Here is a 12032-nt window from a genome sequence, read left to right on the forward strand (position 1 = left end):
ATTCATGATCGCCCGAAAAAAAATGCCCAAACGTGCATCGCGTAATTGATTCTACTACTTAGCACTGCACTGCTGCGCTGGTACCTGATAGGCTGCTAAGAATTGAGCTGGGCCGATGGCCACTGTATGCGGCCTCCGCACCACACACACGTACGGTACCAAGTTCTAAAGAGTAAATTTTACAAAACCGTGTTTTTTTGGCGGTTGTGTTGCTGAATCACAATTAACGAAAAAATCATCCGCAAAATCATGCCTTTTGAGTCAAAAATCATCCGCAAAATCACGCCTTTTGAGTCAATTGTCTCAGTTAGCACGGAAACAAGTGGATTGGCGATTTTGCTTGATTCATTACAGGTGGAGTCTACCTGTCGGAAGCCACGTCGGTCCCGAAAACTTGCAGGAGTGAGAAGGTGACTAGGGTGTTTAATCGCGGGTTACACGATTATGAAATTTTCTAAAAAAAATATGGTTCTGCATACGGCTTTGTGTTAACTATGGTTCAGTTACACGAAATTATGAAATTTTCTAAAAAAACACACGTAGGCTAGCAGTCCCAAATCGGCCGGGGCGACGAGGTACTGGGAATCGGTCTCCAGCCTCTATAGCCCTGCGGATCAGCTTGATATGCTACCAAATTGCGAATAAAACAGTATTGCTCAGTTTGCAATGGTTGCTCGTTTATGAAAAGTGGAGTGAAATTGCAGTTCTCACTTTACAATGGTTGCCAATTTATCCAAAAAAAATGAAGTGAAATTACTTTTCTCACTTTCCAATGGTTGGCAGTTAGAATATTTATTGCTTGTTCAGCCTGGTTATATCAGTGGAATTGTATTGGGCAATAGAGACCACCATGTGCATACAAATAACAAGCCATTCTTGCTTCTTTTTTCTTGTGCGGAAAATAACAAGCCGTTCTGTAGATGCAAGTTAGAAAAGGAGGCGAACGAATGTAGAAGCAAGAATTTCACAGATAAGCGGAGAGAGAGAGAGAGAGAAAGAGAGAGAGAGGATGGTTAATTTTGATGAAAACCATTCGAATACACACACCGGTGTGAACTAAATGGACACAGCTTTGTGTCTGCATGCAATGCAAGCAGCTTCGTACATAAGAGATGATGGACATGCATGGACTCGCATGCTCCATTGGTGAGATTGGAAGGCGTCAGGAACCTACTCATGGCACACTTGAAGATCCCCATGTGGGAAATGGAAAATAACTCTCGACGGTGAATGGCAGAGCAAAGACCTAGATGATATAAAGGTGCCGGCCCTAGAGAGGGTTGAGAGGGCCGAGGGGGCTCGAGTAGAGCTGCAAGTTTGTGACTCAATGGGTACCCTGAGGGTTACCATGTTGCACCTCTAGACTCGAGCAAATTGGGCAGAGAGAACATCGTACATGACCAAGCCATTGGTCCCGTGTGACTAGTGCTATTAACATGTGGGTTCAACGCTGGGCCAAGTAACAGTTCTCTACATGACTAGAAAGAGAAATGCAGTCACTCGTACACATGGCTTTTGGGAATCAATCACAATGTTGTGATTAGATAACGAGAGCTCAGATGATCTCGGAATCCATTGTGAATTTTCCGTTAATTTACTGGACAACGCACATTTAATTAATTAATGAGATGAGATAGAACTTTTTTACCTCCGTTTTAAAGAAAACATCTATGCATCAAGACAAGAATTGGCTACTGTTAGGCTAGCTAGGGACATTGACTTGTGAGATGGATTCAAAAAAACTCGGTTTATCTTTGGAGCACTTCTTGTGAGCATAAGGCACGTATCTTCCTAGCGAAAGAGAAATTCAAGTACCGTGAGGCACGAATAACCTCTCGAAGGCGAAACGACTACTCGCCGACTAGCATATGCGCCAGCATCTGTAACAAAAGTCTCATTTTTACGCCACAATCTTGCATGCTACCTGCTGCCTTCGGCTCAGTTTAGCATTTGTGAACTTATTTGATAATTTCGCGTGAGAAAATACACACAAAAGCAGGCAAAACATGGTTAGCCAAACGAAAAAATAGGTAAAATTTAATTGAAAAAGGTTGATTACTGTGACCCCCCTCAACACCAAATTAACTCACCCCACCTCCATAATATTACATTTTCTAAGGCAAGCTGAGTACCCGAATACGCGCTAACTAGCTCGATTATGCATGACTACACATGTTTGTACAAGCTGCTTTGGGAAAACTGAAAATTGATCATGTGGTTTTGGATTTGAAATCTATAGCATTAATTATGAGATATTTGAACTATTAAAACAATTGAAATGGGGAGCGAAAACTTCGATCAATACACAATATATTCACATAGCACGTCGACTTGAGTTCTAACGTTGTAGTCCACTGTCCACACACACTTTGTGACATTAAGTTGCAACCGATCCATGTATGTTTACATACGTAGGATTGATGCCCTGACAGCTGTCTCGGTCGGTAAATATACTCAACACTCACGTATATGCAGATATTAATGACTAGAAATCGACCCATATATAAATGGAGCTAGGCCAGTTCAGTCAATGGACGCCATTGTCGACCAACAATTACTCAACGAGCTAACAACCATCGCGACCTGTCGGTCTTTAGTCTCGTTGCAAGGAAGATAACTAGCACGCGAGTTGTACCGTGTGAGATTCGGAGGCTTCGGGAATTTTTGCATTGACATGCACTACGGGAAAAACTTTCTTTGCCGGAGGCTTTTTTTCGGGCCTCTGGCAAAGTTCTTTGCCGGCAAAGAAAAATCCTCTGGCAAAGAAAACAAAAGGCCTCCGGCAAAGAAAAACCTCCGGCAAAGAAAAGTCTCCGGCAAAGAAGATAGCCACGTGGACTTGAACAGCACCAGCCTTTGCCCGCGGCTGGGCCTACGGCAAAGATATTTTTTCGTATTTTTCTTTTCTATCCCATTTCTCGCTTGTTTCAAATTATGATGTAAACCAGCACTTTTTGAGTGGAAATTATGATGTAAATCATAATTTTTATTTAAAAATAATTATTTATCAATTTCTAGAGCCATTTAATAGGGAAAAATGAAAAAATACTAAACTTTGTAAAAAATTCACAATTTTTAGCATGGTACGACATTATAGGTATATAAGCCTTCCATAAAAAATTTAGATCAATACACAAAACTAAAATGGGTCAAACCTTATCAAATATGTGGACGCAAAAAAAAAATTGTCTTTGCCGGAGGCCGGAGGCTGGCCGTCGGGAAAGACCATTTGGCACGTCACCGATCCACGTGAGCGAACCATGGATTGTTGACTTGGCGTAATCCCGTCCGCACATCTTACCTCGTTTTTTTCCTCTCTCTTTTTCTTTCCCCACCCTGTTCTCTCTCCCTTATCCCTTCGTATCTCTCTCTTCACCACCGCAGCTCCTCCACAAACTCCTCCTTCCCTCCCCTACAGGCTACAGCTCCTCCCCACGGCAGCTCCTCCACTCCCCGCGGTGGCACAGCCAGGCAGCGGCGAGGCCTGACTGCAGCGGCGGCTCCGGTCTGCCCCCTTCCCTCTCCCCTATTTCCTTAGCCTCGTGGTGGGGCTGCAGCAGCGGCGGGCGGCGCACGGGGCGGCAGCAGAGGCGAGCGGTGGCTGGCGACGGGCGGGCCAAGCAGCATCGATGAACAAGGCGGCGCGCGCGGCAAGCAGCTGCAGCGGCGGCGGGCTGCGGGCTTGGCGAGCGGATACGGCGCGCGCGGCGGGCTAGGCGAGGAGCAGAAGCAACGCGGGGCAGCAGGCGGGGAGCGGCTGCAGCGGCGCGCGGCGCGTGCGGGCGGCAGGCGGGAGCAGCAGCCAGCGGCACGTACGGGGCAGCAGACGGCGCGCCGCGAGCAGCGGCCAGCGGCGCTCCCTCCTCTATCCCCTCTTTGTGGCGGGGCGAGGCAGCGGCGGTGCAGGTCCGGCGGCGAACGGCGGGTAGCGCAGGGTAGGTTCGGCGGCGCCTGTGGGCGAGCAGCGGTCGCGACGGGGCAGCAGCAGGCGGGTGGATGCTGACTTTTTTTTTTTTGTTTTTACCGATCTTTGCCGGAGGCAGGCATTCGGCAAAGCAACTGGCCCCGTGGTTATTCCGTCTCTCTTCCGTCTATACGAAGTTTGCACTTTTGTTTGTCGGAGGCCAGAAAAAGGCCACGACAAAGGCTTTGCCGAAGGAAAAAAAAAGACCGCCGGCAAAGAGGCTTTACCGGTATGCGGTCCCGTGTCGGGAGCATTTGTGTCTTTGCTGGAGGCCGGCAAAGTGAGTTTTCCCGGCAGTGATGTGTGTTCCCGGCCGTTAGGCAGAGCCAGAGGCAACCATCGCGACCTGTCGGTCTTTAGTCTCGCTGCAAGGAAGATAACTAGCGCGCGAGTTGTACCGTGTGGGATTTGGAGGCTTCGGGAATTTTTGCGTTGACATGCGTGTTCCCGTTAGGCAGAGCCAGAGGCAACCATCCAGCTTGCGCCGAAAATATCAAACTGCCGCGGAATTTCCTTGTACGATTGGGCACCCATGAACCAGTGAGTTGGTTCTTAAGCAGTTCAAATAGAGCCAATGAACCACATGTAAGTGCAGACCAGCTCCCATGACACATGTTATTGCTTACTGGCCAGAGACCATGCCAAAAAGGAAACTTAAGGCTGCAGTGCAAAAACAAATTGAGCTTTTCTACCGTATCCTAATAGTAGTATAGTATAAATGTTATCCAGCCGTTGATTCACGGGCCTTTTTGATACTTTCTGTTGTTTTTTCCACATCTCGGCGGTATAAGGGTAATTTTACACAGTACATGGTTTGCAAATGCCCATCGGACCAAGGACCAGCAGTAACCCCGCCACGGCCGCCATGCTCACCCTCACGATGTGCTTCTCTGGGGCCGCCGCTTCTCTGCCATGTCTGGCCACAACAGCGCTTGCGTTTTCGACGGACGCCGCCGTGCGCGCTGTTACAATCGAGTTAGTTACTCTTGGCCCCTTTGGTATGTATTCAGCCGCATGCTCTGGTCTGGCTGTTAGCTATACGCATAATGTCGATGGCCGCCGGCGACGTCCAACTCCTCACTGCGTATGTCTGAACGGGGCGGCAGAAGCCACATAATTGCTTCTCTCCTTGTAGCGAAAGCGTGAAGGCATTCGAATTCTTAACCTTAGTTAATTTGCCAAATTGATTAATCCATGAGCCGTGGAGCCGTGAAGGTATTGGATGGTGCTCAGCTGCTTCTATTGCCTAACACAAATACCAATAACAAGTTCAGGTTGGACAGAGAAACTGCTGTGTTTAGGTAAGGCCTAGTAGTGTTCAGGAACGTGTGTGATGCTCCCCTCACATGTTTTCCCATCTCATTTTCAGAGTCATGGCTTTACCGGGAAAACAAAAATGGAATCAAGAGCCTGCATCCAGAGCGAGAATCTTAGAGCAAATATTGTGTAGTTTCGTCACGAACAGAGCCATGGATATCAGGATATGGTAACCTGTTATTACATCTTAGTTGTCCATATATGCAACAACTATGCTTATTTTGCATGTAAAGAGAGCAAATCATGAGTACATATAGAATGCTACTATACCAGCATGTTATCAATCTGGATACAAACACCTGCAGGTAGGCCAGTTTGGAGAAAAAACAAGCCAAACGAAGTTAATTAAGTTGGTTCACAATAAACTGTGCCAGCTCCATTTTCATGGCGCACAGTCAGCACGGTACGTGGACGCTCGCACCTCTTTCCTCAGTCCGTGTCTGGGCAATCTATTAGAACACCATTCGGGTCATAGGTGCCTGCAAGATCGGAAAAGGCAAATGAGAATGGCAATTCGCGTGTTATTTATCTCTTGCCTCCACATCTCCGTAGCATAACACATTTGAAAGGGATTAAAGATGTTTCACTTTGTGTACTAGCTAATCCATCTTTTATTTGATTGTACCTTTGCGCAACACTGTTGGTGTTTTATTTGCATCACATAGGATCTGCGCATCGGTGTTATCTCAAATCGTTTTGTAAACTCACACCAACTTTGCAGAGCCATACTTCGTGGAGGTTTGCATATGTCCGCTTTCAGATCGAACATTTTTTGGAGCATATGTTCAGTTTCGAACATTTGGAAGGAGAGAAATGGATTTATCTTTGAGGCCAAAGTTCCTTGTTTGTCTAGATGGGTTGTCTCCTTGAATAGTGGTATTCAGCTCGTATCTATTGGGTTAGAATCAGGTTGGAAAGCCTCTCTTAGAGGTCTCCACGTCTTATTTTTTGAAGAACAGCTTTTGCGTCTCGGTGCTATGTGGTACAAGTATTGATCTCCGCCGAGAAAGCAACAATACATGCATGGGGATTTGAGAGAAACAAGTCATTATTCTCTTCGGAACAAGGCAAAAGCAGAGTATCAAGGTTTTTTAGAGTCCGACATAATAAATGGTCCAGGACTTAACGGTCATAATTGCATTTTGTTGCATGTATTCATTAAGCTTCAATTTCCTGATTTGTAATAAATGATGTAATAAATTTAGGTTGCATGCATGTAGTACTCAGTAAGCTTCAATTTCTTTTCTTTTTTGTATTTTGTACATTAAAAGGAGAGTGGATCCAGTACCTCTCATGACTCATGATGTAATAAATAAGGTGCATGGAAACGACTCGTACCAAATAGGACAAAGATAATCAGCCACACACACACACGGAATTTATCACTCCATAAAGGGTTAGTCAAATATTACTATCTGTCAGTGTTGGCTGAATATGCACATGAGAAGACATGTGCATGTCGGCATGTAAATCATATATAAATATGGTTCAAGTAATGCATATTTTTCTTATCCTGTAGTATGCTCTCAGTTTGGTATATCCTCCAAAGAAACCTGAAATCGTTGATGCATAAATACACGTGTTATAAGCTTGGGATGCAACGGGAATTCGTGAGGAATCTTATGAGCACACAAAGGCTCTGTCAAGACGGGTTTCATAATTAATTGTTGGTATGCAGGCTAGGTTGTAATTGCTCTAGCATGTAAAAGCTGCATTTAAAGCGGAAGGGGAAGACAATATGCTGAGAAGGAACTGGGGACTGCTACGAAACATGGGGACTGTTACTATGGCCTATTGACTAGTACTCGTCCAAGATGCCTGCCAGTCGAAATGTTCATATAGCTGGCCTAGCTACCTTGGGCTTGCCTATGTGGAAGTTGTGTAACCGAACCATGCATGTTTTCACAAGCTTATAAAATTCCCAGCTAAGAGCGTGTTCCTTTATGGCGTACGGGCCAGGTTTATAATCTGGAGCTGATGGCGACATCTTGAAGGCTAGTGCAGAGAAGAACAAGCGAGGCACTGTCGCGTCATGTTTAGCCGGTGGTGACTGATGTGCAGATGATTGAGGGAGCTCCAAATTAATGATGCAGTTGATTCGCAGGGGAGGAAGAAGCTAGACAATGTTTGATTGCTCTTATGCGCTCATGCAAGTTGATTGAAACTGCCTTTACTTGCTGCTTGTGCACTTCGGCGGTCCTGAAAGCGTTCTCTAGGTGGCAAGTATGTGTTGAACTGTTCGTTTTCCTAATTTTAGCTCCTTGTGAGGTTGCTCCGTTAATTATTTGATGGTGGAACTAGGCCATTTTAGTCGCATGGAAATAAATGTAGCACCTGCTGCAACAACAACATATATACAATACACAATTGCTCTACGTGATTCGTAATCAAATGAAACGATTACAGTTCGAGCATATGCATGCTAATCACCAACCATGGATTTCAGTACATCAAAATGAAACTGGAGGGCCATGTGTAAGTGTTCATATTATTCAGTCAATGCTGGCCAGGAAGTTACATGTATATATACTTGCTAAATTAAAATTTCATTTCTTGCTCTCTCATTTGCTCTTTGCTCTGGTATGCCATTATTGAACTGATGCAATTTTCTACACGGAAGTTTCTAAAATTCCAGTTTTCCTTTCGGGTTATATGTCTATATGCAGACAGAGCAGTAGAGCACTCGCCGGAAACAGAGCAGAGACGAGCTAGAACCATGGGCAGATGGGCTTGAGGTGGGTCTAGCTGTTGATGACCGTGGTATTGTTATCATGCCTGACCATCCGAGTCACCTCTATGTTCATTGTCTCAATCGGTGCTCCATTTCGATTGTTGGGACAGACAAGTACGATAGAGTACGTAGCTCAGGAAGGGGAGGTCACTGGAGAGACTTTGTATACTCTTAAATTGCCAATTGTCCAAACAAAAAGTGAAGTGAAATTTCTATTTTCTAACATTGCGATGGGTTGGTACGTACGTAGAATATTTACTACTTGTGCCTGCCACGACTTATGCGAGTATACACTACTACAAAACACAACATAAGTGACGAGTCATTAGTGACGGGTCTTTTCCGATCGTCACTGATGAACCTCATCAGTCCCGGGCCTTTCCCGCCCGCCACTGATGACCCCTCATCAGTGACGGGCGCACAAAACTTGCAATGATCCAATGCATGACGCCCGTTACTAATGATTCAATGCGAAAACTTGCAAAAATCACCACAACATACATCAGTGGCGGGCACAGAGATAAGGCCCGCCACTGATGTCCCCAGTAATGCTGGGCCGAAAAGCCAATTTAAGGCTCAGTCCAATTCCAGTCCTAGGGTTTGGAGGGACCCTATAAAAATCCCTACGCTAGCGAACTCCCTCCCCAGCCGCCGCACATCTCTCCCTCCTCACCCCCGATTCTTTTTCCCTCCCTCCTCCTCCCTCCTTCCTGCCCCCCGATCCTTCCTCCTCCCCGATCTGCCTCCCTCCTCCTCGATCTGCCTCCCTCCTCCCCGATCTCCTCCTCGATCTGCCCCCGCCCCTCTCGCTTCCTCCACAGCAGCGCCGCCCCTCTCCCTTCCTCCGTCTCGCACGGCGCCAGGAGAAGCAACAGCCATGGAGCCCCCGGATCTTGAGTATCTCCATCTCTCTCTTTCTCCCCGTCTCTGATTTCTCTCACTCTTGAGTTTTCTCTCTCTTTTTGCAGCCATGGAGCGCCGTCGTCCCCTTCGCTGCCGCCAGGAGGTGAGGAGGCCGCCGCCGCTTGGGGACGAGGAAGCCGCCGCGCGCCCACGAGCCCGCCTGCCTCCGGATCTGCCTCCATCAACCTCGATTTGTATTCTTCCCCTCTCTTGCTTCTCTCCCTCTCTCTTCCTCTCTCGGTTCATTCTAAATCCCCCCCCCCCCCCCCGCTCTCTAAGATTTCTTTGTGGCTAGCTCGGGAAGCAATTTTGGCAAGGAAGTTGATCTGTGAATTTGTGTGTATGCATATAATTTGTGTGTATGTATAGAATTTGTGTGAATAATTGTGTCATTTGATTTGTGATCCTGTGAATTCGCGGGACTGGGGCCTGCTTTTTTTTTAATTCTCGAAATCACTATCAGTGTCGGTCGGGGAATGGTGACCGCCACTGATGTTGTTGATATCAGTAACGGCTGTTGAACCCGCTACTGATGTGGGTGCTCATCCCAGACATCAAGTCAGTGGCAGGCGCGCCGCCCGCCCCTGATGTCGTTTTTAGCCCGTTACTGATGTGCCATTCCGTAGTAGTGATAGTATCGGCATTAACAGAGACAACCATGGGCATACTTGGATCTTGATATGTACCATGGTCATCTGTAGATACGCCTGTTGGTTTCAACTAATATAAAGGAGGGTGACGAATGTAGAAGCTAGAGTTTCATAGATCAGGAGAGACAGAGGAAGCATCAAGGTTTTCTACTGCTGCTGCTACTGCTGCTGTTGTTGTTGTTGTTGTTGTTGTTGTTGTTGTTGTTGAAAACGATTCGAGTACACACAACTGGTCAACCGGATCGACATATCCTTGCCTATTGGAGTACATACACACGAGATGATTGACATGGAGTTTCATGCTCTCTGCATGCGTGAGATTGGAAGGCGTCAGGAACGTAATCTTGATATACCCTGCTAGGGAAATGGAAAATAACTTGCGACAGCACTCGGTAGAACAAATATGTCAAGGCAAATTGCCGTTGGGCCTTGATTGGGCTGGGAGGTTCAGAGGGGGTTCTCCGGTTCTAGGTAGTACGGCAACTTGAGTTAAGGTTAGTTATCTAAACAGACCTTGTTAACGATGACCCAGCAGAGTTGCGTTGCTATTAGATTTGTGTGATTTTTCCAGGGTGAAGTATAAGAGGCGTTATATTCAATAGGTCCTCCCACCCCAAAGTCATCGGGTTCATAGGGTGGGACGACTTAAGTCAGAAGTGGAAGTATAATTGGTCAAACGCAACAGATATATTGCAATATGTATAAAAATATTTCTCGGAATGAAAGGATGTATGAATATACCGGTAATCATATGGTTCAACTGGCATTTATAGATGAACTATGTCGTACCATTCCTTGCAGATGCAAGCCTGCTCTACAGAGAACAAGATGGAATGGTGATCTAGAGCGCGCTCACTGGCACGTGGTTGGACGTGCTCGACCTGCACATTGGTTGGGGTTGCAAATGGTATTTCTGAACCGTGATGTTTTGTAAGCCGGGGTTAATTGGGAAAATTCAACATCGGATCTGTGTATCCAGGAACCAAATAATATCAGTTCCAAATTCTTGATCCATCAGACTCATTGCGTTGGTGTTCGAGATTCACCGCCTTGTACGAATCGAATAAGATGTTTCCGGCTTGACATGGCCTTGTACCACCGCCATTTTGTATTTCTAATATGTTTGGGCAGTGACTTAGGGGTGTTGAGAAATTTTTTGCCTCGCTCATCCTTGTAGGGGTTTGTGCGATATGTTGGTCTATATGGAATTGCAGAAATGATTTGGTTTTTCATAACAAGAGAGTGACTAACTTCTTGCAGGTCGTTCTTCAGGCGTCCCATTGGCTCCGTATGTGGTTCCTACTTCTTCGGACGGAGGCTCAGGAATGTATGGAATCTGGGTGCAACCGTTTGGAGACGGTAGCGCGAGAGTTATTCAGCCGGTTTGGATGGCGCGTAGGTCTTAGACTGGTAGGATTTTGATATTTTCCTTTCACTCTATGCAATATTCCTTTTGTAACCGGCAACTTGTACTTTGGATGATTTTAATAATCTATGGCTGTGTGCATCGATCGATGCAGAGGCCGGGGGTTTTGCTCCTTTTCGAAAAAAAAAAAGGCTTTTATTGGATTCATGCACAAGGAGCCGCAAAAGATTCATAATAAGTGCCTTGAACTTTCTATAACTTAAATCTAATACACTTATGTACCGGAGGTAGTAAAAAAAATGCAGAAATGTTTGTTTGCCTAGGCCCAACCAAAACAGGCCAATGACATGTTCCAGCTTCTCATCCTAATGGATAGCTCCGGACCTATCTGCCCTAAGCTGAGGCCTATTCTAGCAACCCTCCGCTAACAATTAGTATCTTTGCCGCCTCTCGCTTATCTCTCTCTCTCCTCCTGCTCCTACTCCTCGGGATCGAGGACAAGTATCTCACCTCTGAGGGTGCATCCACAGTGCGTGGGAGGAGCTGCTAATGCGTGATGACGACGGACAGACCGCAGGAGTGTTTCCTATGCGCCAGCGATGAGCGCTTTCTTTTTTGGGCTTGTTCGGGATCAACGAATTGGGTACGACTCCAAGCCGATTTGTAGCTGGATCCAGAACCGGTGTAGATCAATCGATCAGGATCCGGGTCCGGAACTGGTTTCAGCGAATCCGGTAAAGCATTGGTTCATCCAAACAACTCCCGATGTCTCCTAGCCCTAGCTATATTGTGTCCGATTTGAAGAAGAAGAAACGCTACAGAAGGTCATCGTCCTAGCTGTGAAACAGAAATCTTCACTAGGTGAATCATGTGCTTCTTCCGTGCTCCTTCGTGCCCTTGTCATGCGCTTTTATACTTTCGTATATTTTTATAGGTAATGTGTGTGCGGCTATGCGCACGCCTGGTTCATGAATACAGTTTATTTTTTTCGGATTTGCTTGGGCGCAGTCGCCTGAGAAATTCGTTTTCTCAGTCGATGTCATGGACCATCGGATCATGTGCTGAGATTCGTGCTGAAATTTTTATGAATGCTAAACTCAG

At 46.2% G+C, this 12032-nt stretch overlaps 1 long non-coding RNA gene across 1 annotated transcript; it reads left to right on the forward strand.

Annotated features, from left to right (window-relative positions):
• The first annotated feature begins 3337 nt into the window (after positions 1 to 3337).
• On the forward strand, positions 3338 to 6609 carry LOC104584477. The gene is made up of 3 exons (XR_732186.3): positions 3338 to 5450; positions 5587 to 5684; positions 6003 to 6609. It is a non-coding gene; the product is annotated as an uncharacterized LOC104584477 (long non-coding RNA).
• Positions 6610 to 12032: the final 5423 nt, after the last annotated feature.

Source organism: Brachypodium distachyon, chromosome 4 (assembly GCF_000005505.3).
Source record: "Brachypodium distachyon strain Bd21 chromosome 4, Brachypodium_distachyon_v3.0, whole genome shotgun sequence".
NCBI lineage: Eukaryota > Viridiplantae > Streptophyta > Magnoliopsida > Poales > Poaceae > Brachypodium > Brachypodium distachyon.